The 25,858-nt window shown below is 38.7% G+C and overlaps 1 protein-coding gene across 7 annotated transcripts in view; it reads left to right on the forward strand.

The window, feature by feature from the left end:
- The window catches only part of LOC129774817 (probable G-protein coupled receptor Mth-like 1), a 379,271-nt gene that overhangs the window by 192,968 nt on the left and 160,445 nt on the right, over positions 1–25,858 (forward strand). The gene's annotated exons all lie outside the window — the stretch shown is intronic.

Genomic DNA, 25,858 nt, shown 5'->3' on the forward strand with positions numbered 1-25,858 from the left:
AATATTGTTTGTTTTATTTAAATTTTCTTAAATTTTAATTTTTACAATTTTCAATCTTCAGCGTATTGAATTTTGCGAATTTCGATTACTGTTCTGAATTTTCGATTCACCGATTTTTAAGTTTTCAAATCGTTATTTTCAGAATTTTGAATTTAGTTTTCAGTTTTCTGATTTTTTTTCCGAATTTTCCATTTTAATTTTGTGATTGCCTTCAATTTCAAGATTTTCAATTTGTTGAAATATCGAATTTTAAGTTTTATGATATTCAATCTATAGTTTTTTTTTAATGGTCATTTAAAATTTTTGAATTTAATTATACTTTTGTATAAACGTTCTTCAAATTTATATTCATTGAAAATTCGGAGAATTGAAATTTCAATTGAAATTTAGTTTCAAAATTCTAGAATTGTATTTTCGGAATTTTCTCATTTTTATGTTTTATTTTGGATTCAAAAAATTTTTATTTAATTTTTTTATTTTTATTTTTTTTTTTAAATTTTATTGAATTGTGTTTTTTTCTTGTTTTTATTTTTATATGATCCATTGAAAATCAAAAAAAAATATTAATAAACATTTATTTTTCGAATTTTGTAGTTCAAATTTGTAGTTGTAAATTGTAATTTTTTAATCTTATTTTTCATGTCTGATTTCATTTTTGAAGTTTAATTTTTTTGTTTTTCATTCATTCATACTTTGATTTTGTTTTTATTTAATTTAATTTAAATTAATTTATTTTTATGTTTTTAGAAGTTTTCAACATTTGTTCTCGAATCTCATTTTTTTTAAAATTTTGTATGTTTTTGCGTTTTATAGTTTTTTTTTTGATATATTAATTTATCTTGAATTTTGAATTTCGTTTTTTTTTGTTGATTGAATTCATTGAATTTTCTTATAATTCAAAATTGAAATTCATTGAAATTTAATGATGACTGAAATAGGATTTTGCTTTTTTAGTTTTTCTTATATTTAATTTTTTTTCCGATTGTTCTTGACTGTCTGGTTTTATTTTTGAAATTTATTTCTTTTCTCTATTTCATTCTGTTCTAAATTTTCAATTTTTTTTTATTTTCAGATTTAAATTTTTTTTGCATTTTTTAATTTTGGTGTTTTTCCAAATTTTCTCTCAACATTAAGTTTAAGATTTTTTTATTCTGCTAATCTTTATATATAAAAGAAGGATTTTCCCACGTACGTGTAAAATATCATCACGGGAGAACGGCTGATCAGATCTGCGTCATCCATATATTCTGTGAGTTTGTCTTCACCCAAATTAGAACAATAGAAAAAAAATATTTAAGATGATTAGAAAAAAAATGACTATGCATTTCTTTATATATAAAAGAAGGATATTTAAAATAAAAAGGGAAAAATCGGAAATAACGCATATGTATGTTTCGCAGTGGAAATCATCATTCGGAACAATTTTACAGATCTGAACGATTTTATACAAACTTGAAATCTATTCGTTATTTTTTGCTAACCCAAAATATTCTGCAGAAATAAATTATATGGCAGAACACTGTTTGCCGGGTCAGCTAGTTTTACATATTTCTTAAATTTTAAAAATAAATTTAAATTTGATGAACCAAATTTAAGCATACTTTTGGCAGACTTATCTCACTTCTTAACTAGGCGAACCTAGCCAGAATTTTCACCTGCCCCCGGGCTTCTGAATGCCAAAGGGGGACTAGGCTCTGCGGAATGCACGTATCTGCATGCTCGTGCTGTTTTAGTCCTGACCGAGGAATTGTCGGACAATCGCGCAGGTGCTAAGGATGACCGACTTTTGGATGCCGGCCAATTCCTTCTCGATGTTCAACACCTTTAGCGCTTCCAGAAGTGTCTTCGGGATAATTCCAGTTCCAGAGAGAACGACTGGAACAATTCTTGGGACCTCCCTTAGCCCCCACAGTTCCTTGAGCTCCACGGCCAATGGTCGGTACTTGCAGATTTTGCGACCGTGGGTCTCCTCCAGATTCTGGTTCAGTGGAATAGCGACATCGATGATGGTGACTTTGCGGTCGCTCTTGTCGTAAACCATTATATCTGGGCGGTTGTGGTGGATCGAGAGGTCGGTCAGAACAGTGCGATCCCAGTACAGCTTGAAACGGTCATTTTCCAGGACAGGTGCAGGCAGGTACCGGTAGTTTGGTACGTTGTCTTCCAGTAGAGCACATTGGAGCGCCAGTTGTCGATGAACAATACGGGCCACGTTGTTGTGGCGCTCGGTGTAGGCTGCGTTGGCCAAAACGGGACAGCCTCCCATAATGTGCTCTATGTTTTCACCTGGTTGATGGCACATCCGGCAAATGTCATCAACGTCTTGATGCCAGACGTACCGCCTGCAGTTTCTCGTCGGCATTATCCTGTCCTGGATGGCTATCATGTCGGCTTCTACTACTGAAGAGAGTTCACCACGCGTTAGCCACAGATTAGATGCGGCCTTGTCGACGTGTGGCCGGTCCAGTTGATGGGGGTGGGCACCATGCACTGCCTTCTGCTTCCAAGCTGCAATCTTCTCCTCCACTGTCTGCAGATTGCAGTTGAGTTGGTACTCCGCTTGCGCCAAGTGCAGAGCGCTGTATCCTCTGTCGGCGGCGCAGACAGCCCGGTATAGCGCGTTTTGGTTGGCGCGTTCTGCGAAGTACTCGCGCAGTTGTCGTACCTGGGCAACACACAGTGCAGAAATGTCGACGATTCCAAGTCCCCCTTCTTTGCGTGGTAGTGAAACTCTCTCCAGTGCCGATTGAGGATGGTGCATTCCGGCCTCTTTGAATGCTTTCCTCATCCTCCTCTCAAGGTCCTCTAGGTTAGTTTTGCTCCATTTGACTACACCAAAACTGAAGGTCAGCAGGGGAACCGCGAATGTGTTGATCGCGCGTACCTTGTTCCCCGCGTTGAGGAAAGTCCTCAGGACACAGTTCACTCGACTCAAGAACTTGTCTCGCAGCTCCGTCTTGATGTCGGAGTGGCGAATCCCGGTGAGCTGTCGGAATCCAAGATATTTATAGGATTCGCCACGAACCATGTCTCTTATAAACTCGCCGTCATAGACCTCGTAGCCTCCGGATTCGGTAAGTTGTCCTTTCAGCAGGTGGACACAGCGACACTTGTCGAGGCCGAACTCCATACAGATGTCCCTGCTTATGTCTTCGACAACCCGGATAGCTACACCTAGACGCTGACGTGAATCAGCGTAGACCTTGAGATCGTCCATGTAAAAGGTATGGGTCACTTCTTCGTGGGCGCCGTCGCCATACCTTATTTTATAGCCATGACCGTTTCTATTGAGCGTCCTACTGAGGGGGTTCAGTGCCAGACAAAACCAAAGCGGGCTGAAAGAGTCGCCTTGGAATATCCCCCTCTTTATCTGCAGCGTTCTAGACTGCAACACATTTTCCCCATCACTGAGGTGCAGAGACGTACTCCACTGCCTCATCGCATGCTGCAGGAACCTAACGACGACGGGATCAATTTTGTAGAGCTCCAATACCCGGACGAGAAACGAGTGAGGTATGGAGTCATAAGCCTTCCTGTAATCGATGTAGGCCATACTTAGGTTCCGCTGGTTATATACCGCCTGGCCGACTATGGCTGCGTCGATGATGGCCTGGTCTTTGCAGCCATGCGTATTTTTCCTGCATCCTTTCTGCTCTTCTGCGATGATGTGATGCTGTTCGCAGTGAGCAGAAACTTTGACGGTAATTATGCTGCTCAGTATTTTGTACAGACTCGATAGGCACGTTATCGGTCTGTACTTTGATGGGTTCAATGTGTTGCTGTCTTTTTTTTTTTTGGCAGACTTATCTCACTTCTTAACTAGGCGAACCTAGCCAGAATTTTCACCTGCCCCCGGGCTTCTGAATGCCAAAGGGGGACTAGGCTCTGCGGAATGCACGTATCTGCATGCTCGTGCTGTTTTAGTCCTGACCGAGGAATTGTCGGACAATCGCGCAGGTGCTAAGGATGACCGACTTTTGGATGCCGGCCAATTCCTTCTCCATATTCAACACCTTTAGCGCTTCCAGAAGTGTCTTCGGGACAATTCCAGTTCCAGAGAGAACGACTGGAACAATTCTTGGGACCTCCCTTAGCCCCCACAGTTCCTTGAGCTCCACGCCCAATGGTCGGTACTTGCAGATTTTGCGACCGTGGGTCTCCTCCAGATTCTGGTTCAGTGGAATAGCGACATCGATGATGGTGACTTTGCGGTCGCTCTTGTCGTAAACCATTATATCTGGGCGGTTGTGGTGGATCGAGAGGTCGGTCAGAACAGTGCGATCCCAGTACAGCTTGAAACGGTCATTTTCCAGGACAGGTGCAGGCAGGTACCGGTAGTTTGGTACGTTGTCTTCCAGTAGAGCACATTGGAGCGCCAGTTGTCGATGAACAATACGGGCCACGTTGTTGTGGCGCTCGGTGTAGGCTGCGTTGGCCAAAACGGGACAGCCTCCCATAATGTGCTCTATGTTTTCACCTGGTTGATGGCACATCCGGCAAATGTCATCAACGTCTTGATGCCAGACGTACCGCCTGCAGTTTCTCGTCGGCATTATCCTGTCCTGGATGGCTATCATGTCGGCTTCTACTACTGAAGAGAGTTCACCACGCGTTAGCCACAGATTAGATGCGGCCTTGTCGACGTGTGGCCGGTCCAGTTGATGGGGGTGGGCACCATGCACTGCCTTCTGCTTCCAAGCTGCAATCTTCTCCTCCACTGTCTGCAGATTGCAGTTGAGTTGGTACTCCGCTTGCGCCAAGTGCAGAGCGCTGTATCCTCTGTCAGCGGCGCAGACAGCCCGGTATAGCGCGTTTTGGTTGGCGCGTTCTGCGAAGTACTCGCGCAGTTGTCGTACCTGGGCAACACACAGTGCAGAAATGTCGACGATTCCAAGTCCCCCTTCTTTGCGTGGTAGTGAAACTCTCTCCAGTGCCGATTGAGGATGGTGCATTCCGGCCTCTTTAAATGCTTTCCTCATCCTCCTCTCAAGGTCCTCTAGGTCAGTTTTGCTCCATTTGACTACACCAAAACTGAAGGTCAGCAGGGGAACCGCGAATGTGTTGATCGCGCGTACCTTGTTCCCCGCGTTGAGGAAAGTCCTCAGGACACAGTTCACTCGACTCAAAAACTTGTCTCGCAGCTCCGTCTTGATGTCGGAGTGGCGAATCCCGGTGAGCTGTCGGAATCCAAGATATTTATAGGATTCGCCACGAACCATGTCTCTTAAGAACTCGCCGTCATAGACCTCGTAGCCTCCGGATTCGGTAAGTTGTCCTTTCAGCAGGTGGACACAGCGACACTTGTCGAGGCCGAACTCCATACAGATGTCCCTGCTTATGTCTTCGACAACCCGGATAGCTACACCTAGACGCTGACGTGAATCAGCGTAGACCTTGAGATCGTCCATGTAAAAGGTATGGGTCACTTCTTCGTGGGCGCCGTCGCCATACCTTATTTTATAGCCATGACCGTTTCTATTGAGCGTCCTACTGAGGGGGTTCAGTGCCAGACAAAACCAAAGCGGGCTGAAAGAGTCGCCTTGGAATATCCCCCTCTTTATCTGCAGCGTTCTAGACTGCAACACATTTTCCCCATCACTGAGGTGCAGAGACGTACTCCACTGCCTCATCGCATGCTGCAGGAACCTAACGACGACGGGATCAATTTTGTAGAGCTCCAATACCCGGACGAGAAACGAGTGAGGTATGGAGTCATAAGCCTTCCTGTAATCGATGTAGGCCATACTTAGGTTCCGCTGGTTATATACCGCCTGGCCGACTATGGCTGCGTCGATGATGGCCTGGTCTTTGCAGCCATGCGTATTTTTCCTGCATCCTTTCTGCTCTTCTGCGATGATGTGATGCTGTTCGCAGTGAGCAGAAACTTTGGCGGTAATTATGCTGCTCAGTATTTTGTACAGACTCGATAGGCACGTTATCGGTCTGTACTTTGATGGGTTCAATGTGTTGCTGTCTTTCGGGAGGAGGAAGGTGGCGAATTGAGGAAGGTTGTGTGGGTCACGTAGCACCTTGTTGAAGCACTCAGCTATCTTTGGATGTGCGACGGTCAGCTTCTTGTGCCAAAAGTTCTGGACACCATCGGGGCCCGGTGCTGCCCAGTTCCTCAGGTACCGCGAGGCTTCGCGGACATCGTTCTCTCCGACGATGATAGCTGGCATCTCTCCAATTTCACCACAACTCTCCTCCTCCCGTCTTAACCACATTTGCCCGTCGCGATGTTCTACTGGGGTCTCCCAAATACCAGCCCAGAAGTTCGTCACATCGCTAATATCTGGCAAACCTTCGCGGTAGTCGGGCTTCTCGTCGCTAATGTGGTCGTAGAACGCTTTTTCGTTATCTCTGAACATCCGATTTTGTTCCTGGCGCTTTGCAGAGTCAGAGTAACGTTTCAGCCGTTTAGTTAGGACGCTCAATTGCTGTACCAGTGTGTCGAGTTTTTCCGTCAGCTGGTGAGCTCCCAGCTGGCGAAGTTCAGTAGGCCGCACGATCACAGCAACTTGGCGACATAATTTCGCCGATCTGCTGCCTCTTTTGTACGCCATCAGTCTTCCAATTGCGGCACGCTTGTTTAGGATCCGTTGCTCCAATCTCCTTCGCCATGGAGGCTCACGCCTTTCACGGAGATGTTGGAGCAGTCCGCCTCTTGGCCTAATACGGTATCCTAAACTTTTGGCGGTCGCCACAGCAGCACAGTAAACTTTCAGTTGCAGCTCCTCCATGTTCTCAGCATCAACCAAGTGCAGCGGAAGAACGTACTCGTTCATGAGCTTTACTGCACTTGTCAGCCTGCGGGAATGCTGCAACTTCGGGATCCTGGGGCGCGACAATGGGTCTGTGTCGCGGAACTGTGAGATCGCCTCGTCGTAGTGGAAGACCAGATCGCGTAGTAGTTGTTGATCTGGCTGTGGGTCTTCCGGCTCAGGGGGTTGTTGTACTGTGGCCTCCACTGGTGCTGATTCGCGTGCTCCACTCGCGAATGAATTGCTCAGCCGTACTGAACTTCGTCTCGACACATCGCTTGCTCTGTTGTTCCTGGAGCTTATTTCTCTCTGCACCTGCTGCTTGATCTCGTCGATTTGCGTTTGGGAGAGCATGTTGTTGCGTACTATCGCTCTACGCCTCGCGTTCATCGCGTTCTGATCAAGCCTCCCGACGAACTCTGGATACGCTTCCTCGAACATTGTTAGTATTCGAGGGCGACCGCTCATGTCCGTCTCCAAAGCAGTGCAGATGTAATAGGCGCGGATCACGAATTCATTCATTTCGTGTGTCCACATGATCCGGCGCCTAGTGGTACCCACAAGTGTGGACGACTGTCGTCTGGCAGTCGCAACACGTCTCGTAGGCGCAGCGTTTCTTGGGTGATGTCGATGGCTGCTGTTTCCGTGTGGCGGTAGCTCTTCGGGTTGAACCCGGCTGGTGGCCCGCTCTTGCACCTCGCCCTCCAGCCGCTGGCCGCTCGCTCTTACACCCGTTCCAGGACCAGCTCCAGTTCGGGGACCCTCCTCGGGTGATCGCATTCTAATTAATCTTCGTGATCGTAGCTCCATTTTATTGGGTGTATCTCCTTTGCCCGGGAGACAGCGGGTTGGCAAGGCCTCCATGACCCGGGAGGCCTTCCCCGGGAGAGATATAGCGCTCTGACTCGCTCGCACCCCCTCACTTAGCCACTTTCGACACCCGTTCTCGGAGCCAAGACCAGGTGTGTGTTTCCAGTTCACGCCCGATCTAAAAATGTCGTCATATGATCTTCGTGGAGGCGTGAGATAGGAACATTTGAGACCAACAGGCAGGCTCCTACCCTATGTTGATCCCCATTTGAGAACCATTTTTGAATGTATTTTTTTTTTATTTTCATTTTTTTTTATTTTTCTTTACCATCTTGTATTTTTTTTAATTTTTTGAATCGTCGTTTTTTAATATTTTTGGATTCAATTTTTTTTAAATTTCATCATAAAAAGTTGAAAAAAAGTTTCTTCAGTTCTTCAAATTTATATGCATTGAAAATTTGGAGAATTGAAAACTCAATTGAACTTTATTTTTGAAAAACTGAAACAGTTTTTGCAGAATGTTCTGTTTTTAATGTTTTATTTTAAATTTTTTGAACTTAAATTTTATTGATTCGTTTTTTATTTCTTTTTTTTTTATATCTATTTTTATATGAAAATTTTGTAAATAGGATTTTGTATTTAAAAATTGTGGTTTTTGAATTTTCTTTCTAAATGTTTGATTTTATTTTTGAAATGTTTTTTTTTTGTATTTCATTGTTTTATATTTTTTGATACTGAATATGTTTTTTTAAATTTTGAATTATTTTTTTTTATTTAAAAAAATACGATTAGGGAAAAAAGTTTAAAACTTTTTTTTACAATTAACAATTTCAAAAATCAAAATGAAAGCAATCAAATTCAAAAACAAAATTTTAAATAATGAAATGCGGAAAATTGAAAATTCAAAAATTAAATCAGATATAAAAAAGAAGATTAAAAAGATTACAAATTACCAATTTTAAATTCTAAATTCATTAACTGCATTAACTTTTAAATTTTCTGAATTTGCATTGGGAATCATGCAAAAATAAAAATCCAGAAAAAATTATAAATACGATTCAATAAAATTAAAGTTCAAAAAATTGAAAACAAAACATGGAAAGACAGGAAATTCTGAAAATCTAATTTCAGAGCTTTAAACATAAATTGCAATTGAAACTTTATTTCTCCGAATTTTCAATGAATATGAATGTGGAGAATTGAAAACATTTTTTTTAATATAAGAATTTATTTTTTATAATGCGTTTTAGTTTTTTTTTTAATTTTCGTTTCATTTTCATTTTTAATGGAAATCTGAAAATTTTAAATTTAATGAATATTGAAGTGGGGTTTTCAGTTTTTTTTGTTATTTGGTACTGTTTTGTTAATTTTTTATTTTTATTTTGGTTTTTTTTATGATTTTAATTATTCTCAGATTTTTTTTCCGCAGTTTTGTTCCTATTTCCAAGTTTTTTTTTGATTTTTTGATTTTGTTTTATTTTAAAAATTGAATTGGAATTTAAATTTTTCATGAAAATTTAAATCGAGTTTTTTCAATTTTGATTTTTTTTAAATAAAATTCGTAGTATTTAAAATTAATTGAATATACATTTGAGTTAAATGTAATTATAAAAATGTTTTATTGTTGAATTCATCAAATTAATGCGGTTATCTTAATTTCCTCTTTTTTTATTTCAGTCCATTCAATTTTATAATTTTCTTGATTTTTTTTAATTTTCCCAAATTCTCAATTTTCTCAATTCTCTCAGTTCTCTAAATTATCTGACTTCTCTCAATTGTCTCAATTATTAAAATTCTTTAAAGTTTTTCAATTTTCTGTTTTTTAAATTAATCAATTCTCTTGATTCTTTCATTTTATTCCATTCTCACTCCAATTCTCTCAGTTCTCTCTATTCTTCCATTGTTCGATTTCCAGTTCACGGATAGAAGCCGTTTAGATAGACTCAGATGAAGGATCTAGAAGATGAATTTAAAAAATAAAGCGATAAATTGATAAAATTGGGAAGGCCAAGCGGTTTGAATGAATTGAGATCGATTCGACTGAAAATTTAGACAGTAAAAAAAGAAGTAAATCTAAGAAATTGGATAGGGGCAATAGAAAATTGGAAAGAAAGAAATGAGTGGAAAATAAGCAAAAAATTAATTGGAAAATGAAATTGGAAATCGAATTAGTTGAACATAATGAGAAATAAAATTTGAAAAAAATAATAAAATTTGAGATAATTTTGTTTATCATAATTTGTGATTTTCTTGAGCTTAACCGAACATCATCACAACATCGAAGGTATTTTTCCTATGTGCTTTCCACATTGAATATGATTTATCCACAGCCGGAAATATAACATTTGTGCCTTTTTGCAGAATTTCCACGTGCATTCATTTTCCCCAAAGTGGCACGTGAATTGATTTCTCAGCTGCAGTCGTTACAAGAGCCACACAAGAGCAGCTCATTGGAAGCGCCCGATACCCTACCGGGATGAATGACTCGACCAATAATTTCAAAAATCACGTCCGAAAGTTGCAGTTGTGCGCTTCGTGTTGATTTATGAATCCAAGCTGCAACAGCCGGGACGCAGCACATGGTTCGCGAATTGGTTGGTCAATTTGTGAAACGAACCCGTCGTTTGTTGGACGACAGCATATCCGTGTGCTTTTTTACTTGCTTTTTTTCGGTAATAATTCATCTCTATTTGGTGGACAAACATCGAAAAATCGCGCCACTTCTGCTGCTGCTGGTCAATGCGGGTGATGTGCATGTGAAGAAGTTACCACGTTGAACAAAAAACCCCGATTGGTAAATAAATGAAACTCAAAATGGGGTGAAAAAAGCTCAAACGAAATAATTGCGATGAAGCAATAATAAAACGAGGCGCAAAAACAAACACAACTGAAAATCGAAAAGTTCAAAAGAGTAATGAGTGGTTGACATTTGTTTGCATTTAATTTGAGCCCGCGTAGGTGATGTTTTCTCCTCGCCGCCCACAGCATAAACCATTCGAAGTCGTGGGCTTGATAAAGGACTGCAGGGGACAATAATTTGGTGGGCAAGGATGCGACGGGAGTATCATTACGACGGTGCTCGATGTCAAACAACGCGATTTAAGTGGTGTTTTACCAACACAGACTCGACAATACACACTGTGAATGGTGACAGTGGTAAATAATGGACCGCGGAGCTGTAATCTTTCGGTATTTAAAACAATAATAGACTAATTAATTACGGTTCAATCGCGCAAAGCCAGTCGAGAACGATAAATCATTTGAGTCCTCGTTGGAGGAAGGGTAAGGTAATGTTAATCCATGAATGATAACTCAATGGCTAAATTGGTACATTTACATTTCATTATGATGATTGTCGTAACGCTTAGAACGGATTAATTAGTTCTGACGCGGAGTTATGTTTCATTAGCCCCGGCCTGTGCGGGAATAGTTTTGAACACATTGCTTGCATATGATCCCAATTGTCATACCCGAAAATAAAAACTTTGGGTTCCAATCTGTCAGCAGCTTGCTTTACGATCACACGCGCTCTGACAAACGATAATGCTCCGAAACAGTCATAAAGTTTATTGACTTTCATAAAACGCATGTCAACAGCAGAGCAGAGCAGAGCTGGAACTCTTCGGTCCTCGCAGGGTAACTGTATTTTTATTAGGCACTACACGAGCAAACATAATTTAGTTCGTGTGATGTTTCCCGTCTGCTAGGCATAATATATAAATCAAATTCCAAATTCTTTCCCACTGGAAAACTTCACAGTGAAGATGCTTCTTCCAATGGCAACAGGAATCGGTGATGAAGTGTGGTGTGGGGCCGGAGAGAGGTGGAATTTCCGCAAAACTCGGTTCAGACGAAGTGGAAATTCCATCGAATCAACTTCCAAAGAAATCTCGGCGTTGAATTTATTCGCCGCTACCACCACTGTAATCTGGAACTGTAACGGAGAGTGTGCTCTGTAACATGAAACGTGGAAATTTACTTGGAGGGCACTCGATTTTCTGAGTGCTATTTGCGTTTCCATGGGGATTTGCGGGAGCTTTCCGTAAAGAATTTCCCACTTTGATGAGGATTGGGTTTGGAAAGATATTGTGTTATTTTCTTTAACTCAAATCAATTTGATTTGTAGATTCCGATTACAATTCCTTTGAAGTCTCATGTGTTACATGTCTACAATGTTTGTAACTCTAGTTTTATGAATCATTTTTCTAACATATGTTTTTCAATATTTCTGTAGATCGATAGTCATAACGATTTGATTAATTTTGCATCATTACCCTGATTGGAATTATTTCTCAAATTACCCGTTCTATTCATCATTTCGTTTTTTACAGCATATTAGTTTGATATTATTCTTTGTTTATGTATTTCATCTGATTTTCGCTCTTTTTTGATAGTTAATTATTCCCTAATTTACTTTTTACTATTGATCTCATTTCTTTCTTTGATTCGTGATTTGATTCGTGTAGAAAAGATCCTTGGTTTTATCCATTTTTGTTTTTTTTTTACTCTTCATTTATATTTTTTATATTTTTTCTCTTATTCATCTAAATGACCACTATCTTCAGTTCAGTTTCTTCCACATTCATCTCAAGCTTTCTCAAGTTTTTTTGATTTATATATCCTTTTTATCCCTAAATTTTCTCAATTTACTCTATTTGTTTATTTATTTATTCATTTTCTTCAAACAAATTGTAGACTACATACTTATATATTCATGTTACAATGATTTTTTAAGTTAAATATTATTCCTACGGTACATTTTTTGGATATGCTCGAATTTTTAATTCTTTCGATTCACTCAATCCGACTATCACCCTCATTCTTGTTTTCGAACGAAAAGAAATCGTTCGATAGAATGAACCATTTGTATTCTTGTTTTCGTACGAATCAAATCCATTCATTCGAACTTTCGAAAATTGAACAATTCGAACGAATCGGCCATTCTAGTTTTCGTACGAATGTGTTTTTTCACGTGGTTTCTAAACGTCACTTTTTTCTTGCGAATTCCGTTCGATTGTTAAATCAGTACATATTCATGTTTTTCGGATAATTTGAGCTTAAGTCGTACTGATTCTGCTGTTCAATCTATTATAGAAGGAATTGAGTCATTGAGGATTATGAATATGATTCATGTTCATGTTCATGATTAATATTTCATTTCTTTGTATACTTTTTATTATTGTTTTTGCTGTTTTGCAGTCCAGTTAGTAAAATTCAATAATTGGGTTGGTTTTCCGGCAAAATTAACGAACGATCACTGTATGAGCGACACTTTCACCGTTGCTTTGATGAAATCTTGCATGAAATTTTATTGATGCATGAAATCTTGCATCTGATGTTTATGTTCGAAAAAGGTCTTGTTCGAACGGATTCGTACGAAAACAAGAAAGTATTTTTCGAAATTGTTAGAATCAAGTCTTTCGAACGAAAGTCAGATACGGCCGTAAACAAGAATAAGGGTGTATACCTTTTTGTTTCAAGTTTTGCTGATCAGGTTTTTATGTAAAAATAGAAAAAAAAATCAATTACTTCGTGTTTTGGGGTTTTTTCGCTCTATTCATAACTTTTTTAATGTTTCTTTATTCTCTCGATTTTTCCGATATATTTCACTTCTATTTTTCTCCCACTTTTCTATTATTCCAATTTTTTCCATTATAACGAATGCATCTGTAGAGTATCATGCGTACAGCTCCCTCATATCTTTCCATTTTCCAGATCTACGTATAATCTGACTGCCCTCGATTTGATCTATTTTCAATTCTTCCAATTTTAATTGTGTGCAGTGTTTAATTTGTCATTTCTTATTAATGAAAAACTATAATTGGTCGGGTCACGAAGAATTGTACAATTTTGAGCGCTTATTGTCAACGAATTCCTTTCTTTTTCATTTCTTAATTTCTTGAACTTTTAAAATAACATTGAAGTGTGAGCTTCTAATTTTCCATCCATTTGTTCTGCGATCTACCTAATCGTGTGGTTAATAACGGCGGGGTACAAGTTTCATATAGTGCTGTGAATTAGTCGCGCGTGTTACGCATGTTACTGATCAAGGGAATATTTCAACATAAGCTAAAATATATTTTTTGCACCGAGAAAGAATAGAAAATGTGTCTTTTATAATTTTTAATACACAGTCTCGCTCCAGCCAGGGAATACATTCGAGTCAAACGGACGATTTTATTTACACAAAATCAATTCGATGTCCCACTTTCTTCTTGGTGCTAGCAATTTTTATATATTCCTTCTTTCTATATATTCATTCTCTTTCTTCACTAGTTCAGCCTCCTTCCTTATGATTTACTTTGTTCCTCACTTCTTTCAGTTCTCATCTTCTTCTTCTTCAATGGCACTAACGTTCCTAGAGGAACTTCGCCGTCTCAACGTAGTATTACTTGCGTCATTTTTATTTGTACTTAGTTGAGATTTCTATGCCAAATAACACGCCTTGAATGCATTCTGAGTGGCAAGCTCTAGAATACGCGTGATCACAGTGCAAGTCGGAGGAAATTTCTTTGACGAAAAATTCCCCCGACCAGAACGGGAATCGAACCCGAACACCCGGCATGTTAGTTATGACGCTAACCACTCGGCCAAGGGAGCTCAGTTCTCATATTGAACTCATATTCTTGGTTCATCATTACGCATCTTATTCACTGAAATCCCTCATTTTACTCAAATCATCTTTCATCACCTCATTTCTATCATCGTTTCTAATAGTGCTTTGATGCGACCCTTTAATACTCCAGCATACTTCATCGGATCAACGGAAGTCGATTGCTTTCTGGTTTCTTCAATATGGGAATCCAGATTTTTTATTAGAAATTATTTATTTTGAAATACTTAATTCAGCTTGCTTTATATTTTTTTGTTCGTTTAATTTACTTTTTACTCACTTATCACTTTTCACTCACATTCGAATGTATTCACCTATTTTTCTTCGATCCATCTCTTGGCTTTCACGACTCCTGCAATTTTGCTCTTTGTTTATAGTAACATAAAATTATTCCCTAGTTTATCTGGATGACTCATATGATCGTGTTCAGCGTATTTCCACTTTCATCATTTGAATTGTTTCCTCTTCTGGCAGTTCTCTTAGGCCTTTTTGATTATTCTATTTTACTTCTGTGTGTTTTTTTTATTCAATTTATTTCGATATACTGAAATCCTGAAATTTTATGGATTTTCGAGATAATTTTTTCGAATATCTTTTTTTTTATCGATTGTTTTGTTTTTGCATTCTATGAAATATGTTCAATATCTGAATTTATAAAGGGATAAATATTTTATAGAAATCCTCTTCAAATGCAAACTACTAATGATAATAGATTTACTGGAAAATTGATTATATCTGGATGAAAACAATATCTGTCTGTGTTTCGTATAATTCATTCTCTTGAAACGTCGAAACGTCGATATTTCCCGAACGACTTGATTTTTCTTTCGTGGTATAGAAATTATTTATGTTTTTGACAACATTCCATATGTTTGTTCATTTAGAAAATGAATTGTTACCCAAATTTAGTAACAAGCCTACGCAGTATTGAAATTTTCAAAACTAACTAAACACTATAAACTTAAATTTAAGAAAGTGAAGTGAAGTCACATCGTGTTCATTTATTCACTTTTCTTCAAAGAGTTGATGTTTTAAAGTTGTTTTTTTTTATTTCACTCAGTTCGCTCATTTATCTCAAGTTTACGGTTTCTTTCAATAGTATATCCATTGAACCCGCCATTCTTCCTTCTCTTTACCAGTACCAGTATATAGCCGCCCGGGTGATGCAAGTGTAAAGAGCATAAAGATCAATTAGCAAAATTAGACTGATTTTTGAAAAGGGCCAAAGTTTTTTTTTAATTTTTCTACGAGTAAATAGAATTATAACACTGGTCGGACTCGTTTATATACAGATTTTTTTGGGACAAAGGTATTTCATAACTTTAAGGGGATGAATCAAAAATTAAATTCTTCTTTTTTATTCAAAAAATAAAAAAAATTCTATATAAAAACAAAAAAAAACAATTTTTTTGACTAGATCGAAGACCTTTACAGGGAAAAAGTTTTTCAACAACAATTTTTTCATGTTTTCTTTGAAAAAATACAACTAATTCTGATTTTGCGATATATTGTATTCGAAAAAGCTTCATTTCTATCACGATAATTTACGCACAAAAATGTAACGAATCAAACATCAGTATTAATTACTCAAAGAAAACACGGAAACATTGTTGTTAGGAAAACCCTCTCCCTGTAGCAGTGCCCTTCTCTGATGTTCGTAATTGTATGGACTATTCATTCCATTTTTTTTTCAGAATTTCAAAGAAATACGTTTTTAAGAAAAAAATAATTTCAATTTTCAATTTTTTATTTCAGCGCATTTTTATTTTTTTTTTGTATATTTTTATGATATCTCCATGTAAAAATGCCATTTATTCCACAAAACTATAAAAGATAGAAAATTTACGTTTCCGACAAGAGCTCATATTTCAGTAAGACCTTATACTTTTTCGAATACAATATATCGCTATCTTGACTTTAAACAAATTTAGAATTATTTGTATTTTTTTCAAAGAAAATATGACAAATTTGTTCTTAAAAAAACTTTTTCCTTGCTGGAAATTGTAAGGCCTATTTACATTATTTTGTTGAGAATTTTCCAAAAATACGTATTAGAAATGTTACTGCCAACTCCTAAGACGAGAATTTCATCTATTCTCATGTGGTTATTTCCAGTTATTATCCCCTATGTGGTCATCTATTAAATTGTTTTAATAAATTAATGTGTGTTTATTCTTTCTCTTTTGTGTTTTGGTTTTTCGTTTATTTCACTCAATTCTATTTTTAATCAATTAATTTATTCAATATATTTCGATTCAACGTTTCTTCTATTTCTTTATTTTTTCCGCTCTTACAGTACCCTCAACTCATTTTAATTTTTTCGTGATCTGAGCCAAGTATGATTTTCCTTGTTTTTATTCATTTTTGTTTCTGCCTAATTCCGGCGTATATTCAGAGCTTAATATTTTTCTTGTTGATTTAATGATTTTTTTCTGTTCTTAGTCCATCTCCCGTTTTTCTTCAGTTCTCACAAAGATACCCAAGGCTGCATAGAAGAACAAAACAATATGATCTAGAAAAAAATATTCAAAAAATAAAAAAATAGAGCAGGTCATGTAAAATGAATAATAACAACTAACAAAATAAATATTGCGGAGGATCCCCACACGCGCTCTCAGCTTGTGAAACTTACAAGAGTCGCAGGGAGAAACAGAAGCGCTCTTTAAAGGAACGCTCGAAGCGCACTTTTGCGGATATTTTAAAGGGCGCTTCTCCACTGGCCCAACAACAACAGCAACCAATCTCAACAAACAATATCTTTTCCACGTTGCCAGTTGATGAAATGGAAGCGGACACAGCTAGCGGGGGCACACCGTTTATTTTCAAAGGGAATCCCCGGCGCAAAAATGTGACCACTCCCAAAGTTCAAGAACAAGTCCCCCCGGTGATACCCCCAGTTAGCTTGCCTAAAAAACCGAGTGCAGCGGACAAGCAAAATCAGGTTCCTCCTGGCTTCCGTGGGAATAGTTCACCTTCGAACGACCCAGCACTCGAGGGGACATCAAAAACCCCAACTGTCCCTGTTTTTCCGTCCAGTTCAACTTCCCAATCGGGATTTATAAAGTTGTCTGACCTTTTGGACCAAATCTTCAAGTGTTTTAATGTTTCCGACTCCATCAGAACCATTGTCATTTCAATGCTTCCAGTGTTAAAGACAATTTTGCAACAATTGATGCAAACATGGCCCCTCCTTGCAATGATTATCTCTCTTGATGTCTAATTTAAATAGAGAGGTCGGAGATATCACTGTTTTTCAGTGGAATTGTCGTAGTCTTATCCCTAAATTAGATACATTTAAATTTTTAATTCATAAGTTCAATTGTGATGTTTTTGCTCTGTCCGAAACTTGGCTTTCTTCGCGAGATGATCTCTCTTTCCACAATTTTAATATCATACGCTTGGACCGTGATGACAGATACGGAGGGGTGCTATTGGGTATCAATAAGTGCCACTCATTTTTTCGAATTGACCTTCCACCTATTGGAGGGATCGAAGCTGTTGCTTGTCATGCAAACATCAGAGGCAAAGACCTCTGTATTGTCAGCTTGTATTGGCCTCCGAGAGCTGCGGTTAGCCGCAATCAACTTGTTGACATGTGCTCACTCCTTCCTGAGCCACGATTGATCTTGGGAGACTTCAACTCTCACGGAACTGCCTGGGGGGAACAGTACGACGACAATCGTTCATTGTTGATATATGACCTTTGTAACAACTTCAATATGACCGTTTTGAACACTGGGGAAACAACACGTGTGCCTAAACCTCCTGCTAACCCAAGTGCTCTTGACCTCTCGCTTTGCTCGAATTCACTATCGTTAGATTGCAAGTGGAATGTAATCCAGGACCCCAACGGTAGTGATCACTTGCCAATCAAAATTTCCATCACCATTGGGTCGAATTCTTCTGAATCTATAAACATGGCATATGACCTCACAAGACACATTGACTGGAAAAAATATACGGACGCGATTGCTCTAGCCATCAATTCCAGAGATGGTTTACCTCCATTGGAGGAGTATAACTTCCTTTCTCGTTTGATCTATGACAGCGCGGTTCGCGCTCAAACGAAACCCATCCCAGGTTCCACTATTCGTCGAAGGCCTCCCAATCTATGGTGGGATAGCATATGTTCCAAGCTTTATGTAGAAAAATCGAATGCATTTAAAGCTTTTCGGAAACGTGGAACCCCTGAAAATTTTCAGACGTATTTGGACCTTGAAAATCAATTTAAAAACATGATCAAAGGGAAAAAACGTGCTTATTGGCGAAATTTCGTGGGAGGTTTGTCACGAGAAACGTCAATGAAAAAATTATGGAAAGTGGCTAAAAACATGAGAAATCGCTCTTCAACGAATGAAAGCGAAGAATATTCACATCGATGGATTTTGAATTTTGCACGAAAGGTTTGTCCTGATTCCGCTCCTGTGCAAAAAATTGTTCGAGATATACCACAAGATAGGTGCGATCTTGATTCCGAGTTTTCGATGGTAGAATTCTCTCTTGCTCTCCTTTCATGTAACAATTCTGCTCCGGGATCGGATAGAATTAAGTTCAACTTGCTGAAAAATCTCCCTGATGTGGCGAAACATCGCTTGTTGAACTTATTCAATCGGTTTCTGGAGCATAATATTGTTCCAGATGATTGGAGACAAGTACGAGTTATAGCTATTCAAAAACCCGGAAAACCCGCGTCCGACTTCAATTCGTACCGCCCAATAGCAATGCTGTCTTGTATACGGAAATTGTTGGAGAAAATGATCTTGTTTCGCCTTGATCGATGGGTTGAAACGAATGGCCTACTCTCAGATACACAATATGGGTTCCGCAGGGGCAAGGGGACGAATGATTGTCTTGCGTTGCTTTCTTCAGAAATTCAAATGGCTTACGCCGAAAAAAAACAAATGGCTTCAGTATTCTTGGACATAAAGGGGGCCTTTGATTCTGTTTCAATAGAGGTTTTGTCAGACAAATTACACTCTCGGGGTCTGCCGCCTCTGTTGAATAATATGTTATATAACTTGCTTTGTGAGAAACAGTTGAATTTTTCTCACGGGGATTCGACAGTAAATCGGGTCTCCTACATGGGCCTCCCCCAGGGCTCATGTTTAAGCCCCCTTTTGTACAACTTCTATGTAAGCGACATCGACAATTGCCTTACACAAAATTGCAGCCTAAGACAACTTGCAGATGATGGAGTGGTGTCTGTCGTAGGATCAAACGAATCCGACCTGCAAGGACCCTTACAAGATACTTTGAACAATTTTTCAACCTGGGCCATTGGGCTAGGGATCGAATTCTCCACGGAGAAAACAAAGATGGTGGTTTTTTCTAGGAAGCATAGACCAGCAAAACCAAAGCTTCAACTTTTGGGTAAACCGATCACTCATGCTATGTCATTCAAGTATCTTGGGGTCTGGTTCGACTCCAAATGTACTTGGGGGGCCCATATTAGGTATCTGAGTAAAAAATGTCAACAAAGAATAAACCTTCTCCGTACAATTACCGGCACCTGGTGGGGAGCCCATCCCGAAGATCTTATTATGTTGTATCGAACAACTATTCTCTCAGTGATGTAGTATGGCAGTTTCTGTTTTCAATCAGCTGCCAAAACACACCTCATTAAACTCGAGCGAATTCAGTATCTTTGTCTCCGTATTGCGTTGGGATGTATGCCCTCAATGCATACCATGAGTCTCGAAGTTTTGGCAGGCTTACTCCCACTAAAAGATCGCTTCAATTTATTATCTCTTCGGTTCCTCATCCGGTGTAAGGTTATGAATCCATTGGTGATCGGAAATTTTGAGCAATTGATCGAGCTAAATTTTCATTCTGGATTCATGAATTCATATCATGAATTCACCTCTATGCAGGTTGTTCCTTCTTCGTATATTCCCAACCGTGTTTGTTTTCCTGACTACATCAATTCCTCTGTACATTTCGATCTGTTCATGAAGGAGAAAATCCATGAAAATCCAGATTATCTTAGATTGGGGTTCGTTCCTACAATCTTCAATGCAAAGTATGGGCGTATCAATTGTGATAATATTTACTTTACTGATGGGTCCTCTATGAATGAGTCCACAGGATTTGGAGTGTTCAACGTATTTTTTAGCACCTCACACAGTCTTCAGAATCCTTGCTCGGTATATATTGCTGAATTGGCAGCGATACACTGGGCGCTGGACAGCGTCGCCTCACGACCTGTTGAACACTATTACATTGTAACGGATAGTCTTAGCTCTGTCGAAGCTATCCGTTCAGTGAGGCCGGAAAAGCACTCGCCGTACTTCCTTGAGAGAATACGAGAAATTTTGAGTGCTTTATCCAGACGCTGTTATGTCATTACCTTTGTCTGGGTCCCTTCACATTGCTCAATTCCGGGTAATGAGAGGGCTGACTCATTAGCAAAGGTAGGTGCAATTGAAGGCGATATATATCAGCGTCAAATCGCCTTCAATGAATTTTATTCTTTAGTTCGCAAAAATACCATCGCTAACTGGCAACGCAAGTGGAATGAAGATGAATTGAGCCGGTGGTTTCACTCGATTATCCCTAAGGTTAGCCTCAAACCGTGGTTCAAAAATCTGGACTTGAGTCGGGACTTTATTCGCACCTTCTCCCGACTCATGTCCAATCACTGTTCGTTAGATGCACTACTCTTCCGTTTCAATCTTGCCAGCAGCAATCTCTGCGTTTGTGGCCAGGGTTATCACGACATCGAGCACGTTGTTTGGTCGTGCGAGGTGTATCTGGTCGCCAGATCGAATTTAGAAAACTCCCTTCGGGCCCGAGGAAGACAGCCCAATGTGCCGGTGAGAGATGTGTTGGCTCGGTTAGACCTTGATTACATGTCCCATATATATGTTTTCCTTAAAGCTATAGATCTTCGTGTGTGATTGTCCCTACATCCTAATACCCTCCTTTCCTTCCTTTGCGGGTAATTCGTCCCCTTGCTATAAATAGTAGAATAAGTTGAAATGTAAATAAACTATAGATATACGAATAGATTTAAGAATTGAGTGCTCATCAACATTGTTACAATTTCCTTATATCCCATCCTTCTCCTAAAAATATGTCACCCTTCTAAACTCGAGTACACCGCGAGTAATCGGTTTTCCACCTTACTAACCATAGATGTAAGAAAATTGTTTATATATATATAGTTTTAAAAATATATTTAAGAATTCTGCTCCTTTAAACTTAAGTAACTGAGCCTGTAAAAATAAACGAATTAAAAAAAAAAAAAGCTAACAAAATATGAAATGAATCTTACCTAGAACATTAAATGTGAAGTCTTGAAAACAAAGTAATTTGGAAATTTAAAAAAAAATGCTTTTATTCAGAGATAAAAAATTTCGATTGATTATAAACAAAATAAAATTTTATAAGTTATTCAGCAAATGCTCATAACTTATGGCCTGAGATATTTTTTTCCATTTTATATACTCTTTTCTTGAATTTTTTTTCTAATTTTTTTTTAAACAATTTAATAATTCTTCATGTACCTAAGCATAGCATTAATTTCTTAGTTTTTGTTATTCGTTTTTTTATTATATTGGTCTTTCTTTCAAAGTAATTTACTGGATTCGGTTTTCTTTGTTTGAAGTTCTCTTCGTTTCATCTGTTGCGTCAATCATTTTCTTTTTTTAATATTTACCCGCTTTGTCATGTTTTTTACTCGTTAGACGATATTTTCTCGACCATAAAATATTCTAAAATTACAGATTTTTCAATATAAATTGTTTATCTTTTTCTCTAAATTAAAGCCTGGTTGTTTCGATTCGTTTCATCCGTGATTCAACTCTCTCGATGTTACTTCGCAGTTTTTTTTTCTTTCGATAAATTGTAATCTAACAATCAATTACCTTTTCTCAGCTAGTTACATTCTTGTTGTATCTTTCTGACAATTCTCGCATTCGCCGACCACATCGAATTACACTGCGTTCGAGAGTTGTAGCTCCTTAATGCCCTTTTTCTCCCCATTAAGATACGGTGTCGCGCCGAGAAAAGCCGCCCTTCGGAATTTATTAACGCCAGCGACTTCGCCATTTCGCGAATCGTAACTTCAGTCGAGATTTAATTAACTCTTTCAATCCTTCAACGCGTTTGCTCCGGAGTCGCAGTGCTAATCAGAACCGCGTTCGTTAGATAAAGTGCTTCCACACCTCCGAGCACAATAAATTGTGCCCTCCGTCCTCAGATTTTCACGAATCGCAAAGGAAGGGCGGGCAGATGTAGAACGTCGTGGCAGCTCTGCCTCCAAACGACACCGAACGGGCAAACCGAAACCAGAAACCAGTAACAAAATAAATGTGTGGAATTCTCGCGGGAGTTACTCAACTCTTTCGGTCACGTGGAAGGCAAGTTTTTCGAACGAACGCAAAGAAGAGCCTCTAACTTGGGTGAGCCGTAAAAAAGTGTGAAGTTGTTTATACGCGATTATTGCGCCCTGTACGCTTAATAACTCTCTTACGCCGTAAAGTTGGTATCGAAAGGAGTTCGAGTGGAGGAAGGTGAATGGAAACAACACAAAGTTTACATTCGGCGCGGGTCCAATATAAAACTGGAGTAAAGTTTTCTCGGGGAAAATATTTCCCCGAAGCAATACGATTCGGCTGTTGTGTTGGGAAAGGAGCCGGGGAAATGGAAAAGTTTTACTGCCAAAACAATATTTGGGGGCTTCAAAGTTTCAAGCTTTGCTCGGAAAAACATTCCAATACTCAACAAACTTTATTTGGGACACAAGAAGTTTGCAACATTAAAAGACTGATGAACTTAGAACTGACGAGGAAACATATTTTTAGCTCAGGTTTTCCTAAACACCTAGTAAGGTACCTCTTTAATTGTTGAACAGTCTAAGGAATTCTAGCCAGAAGTCAATTATAGGTGTTGTTTTCCAAAAACCATCTTCAAAAACATTTGCATTTGAATGTTACTCATGTTATGTTGTCAAATTGATAGCATTTGCATAATCTTTACCTTTGAAAAATACCATTAAAAATATTGTGTGATCGGTGGCCATTTGACATTGTAATTTTCAAAACTAATATTAAGAAAGTGCATATTCGCAATGAGCTTTATAATAAAAACAGCTGCGAATTTTTCACTGTCGCTATTTTTCACAACGCCTGATAAAATGTTCTAACAGTTCTTCAATAATTCGGATGCACTAAAATGTTATATAAATTATAAATTTTCAGGCGTTGTTATTTTTCAGCTCATATTCCATTTGTTGAAAACTTCCGTAACCTAAAACTGTCCTTTTCATTAGAAGGGGTTCCAGAAACTTTTCAAGCATTTGATATGTGTAGTTTAAAATTCATGGTTTTGGCAACTTAGGCATTGAAGTGTATACTATAACTCTCTAACCATGTTCTCTACTGGTCGGCGAGGTTCATGAGTGTTACAAAAGGGGGAAACAGAGGCTAAATAGGAAGTCACTTTTTTCACAATTTTAAAAATAGTGGTCGTGTTAGAGTGAAAAAGCGCAAACGGTAACAGAAACGGAGACGGAAACGCTCAATGCTCAACGTTCAACACTGTGTCCAGGTTGTCGAATTCCTGGAAATATTTTTTTTCTTGAATTTGAAAGCATATAAATAACTCCAAGTTTCAACCTCAATACCCTATTTTTAATCGCGATTTGAATTTGTTTGTATAAACAATATTCAAAAAATAAACCGTCGTTCGTTTTTCAGAACAGAACGAATTTATTTACATTGTTGAATGACAGATTCTCGTCATGGTCAGGACAACGCCAGTCGTTAGGTGTGTCAACAATTTATGATCGACATGTACGTGAAGGCAGAGAGCGATTGATTGCGATTCCTACGACACAATCAACAAAAGCGATCTGAGGAAGAATACATTCACTTGCGAGACGCTATCATGGACAAAGCCGACACAGCCTTTGTTATTGCCAGGTCAAAACGCAATGCATTATCATGACATTACAGCGCGTGTGTACAAACGTATAATGAAGTTCTTAATTAGATTCATCACAACATTACACGTCTTCGGTCCCACACGTTGCTGGGTGTATTTGGTTGAATGGCGGAAGCGATTCTATTCATTCTTTTTCCAGTTTGGTTAGGCAACAAAATACGCCCGAGGAAATGACCTGCGTGTTCCATTTCTGTAAAATGAAAAATATAATGGATTTTCGAATAAAATTGGAAAAAAAACAAAAAAACAAAAATTATCTCTATTATTAGCTCTCAGATCTACTGTGTATAGATCAGGGGTGGCCAAACTTTTGGGCATTGCGGGCGACCAATTGTTCAAATGTTAGGCTGCGGTCTACCAAAGTTGCCTGTATCAAAAAGTCAGAATAGCCGATCCATCAGGAGGAGAAGAGAAGCCGACCAAGAGAGTACCAGCATCGAAAATTGAGATCCGGAAAGATGTTATCGTTGCGTTAATCTGTCAGTACCTCTTGGAGTTACAAATTACATTCAAGCGATTCTAGTTTATATTAATGTTTTCTATTCATATACTAAAGCCTTCTTCTTCTTCTTCAATGGCACTAACGTTCCTAGAGGAACTTCGCCGTCTCAACGTAGTATTACTTGCGTCATTTTTATTAGTACTTAGTTGAGATTTCTATGCCAAATAACACGCCTTGAATGCATTTTGAGTGGCAAGTTCTAGAATACGCGTGATCACAGTGCAAGTCAGAGATATACTGAAGCCTGCCCACGTTAAATTTCTAACACTTTTCTTTCAGTGTAGTTTATGAAATATTTCACTTATCAATGAAATATTTCACTTATGACAGCTGAAACCCTCCTCTTTATTTCGATGTCCAACCTGTTTACATTCTTCTTCAGTTTGGTAAAATGGCATCGAATCAAGTGGAAGTACGCACACGCATTTTGCACGAACGGCAGTAAAATCCAACACTGTCGGTACGCGATCTCGCCAAAAAGCTAACACTGCCGAAGAGTACCGTGTTCAGTGTGTGCAAATCATTTGACCAGCGCTTAACTGTGGATCGGAAGGTTGGAAGCGGAACAAATCGAAAAGTATGCTCCCGACAGATGGACCGAAAGGTGGTTGCCATTATTGAGAAACATCCCAACCTTTCAGTTAAAAATGTGGCTCGAAAGGTTGGAAAATCAAAATCATATGTACAAAAAGTGAAGAAGAGCCATGGACTGAAGGCTTACAAAGTGAAAAAAGTGCCCAATCGTGATGATAAGAAAAATTTCACTGCAAAAAGTCGTGCTAAGATGCTCTAGACCCTGTTTTTGCAAAAATGTTCATGCACCATAATGGACGATGAAACTAATGTTCTCGAAGATTTCAAACAGCTTCCGCTTTTTATATTGCAATGCGAAGGAATGCCGTTGCCGAGTGTTTCCGGGCCAAGAAGCAGTCTAAATTCCCCAAAAAATACTTGGTTTGACAGGACATATGCAGTTGTGGCCGAAATCCAAATCTTTCGTCTATACCGGCACTATCAACAAAGATGTCTACGAGAAGGAATGTCTCCAGAAGCGGTTGCTACCATTCATAAGAAGCTACGACTCTGCAGCGTTGTTTTGGCCAGATTTGGCCTCTTATCACCATGCAAAATCCATCCTAGAATGGTATAATGCAAATATGTGCCAAAAACAGCAAAACCACCGAACTGTCCAGAACTTCGCCCAGTGGAAAAGTACTGGGCTCTGAT

Source organism: Toxorhynchites rutilus, chromosome 3 (assembly GCF_029784135.1).
Source record: "Toxorhynchites rutilus septentrionalis strain SRP chromosome 3, ASM2978413v1, whole genome shotgun sequence".
NCBI lineage: Eukaryota > Metazoa > Arthropoda > Insecta > Diptera > Culicidae > Toxorhynchites > Toxorhynchites rutilus.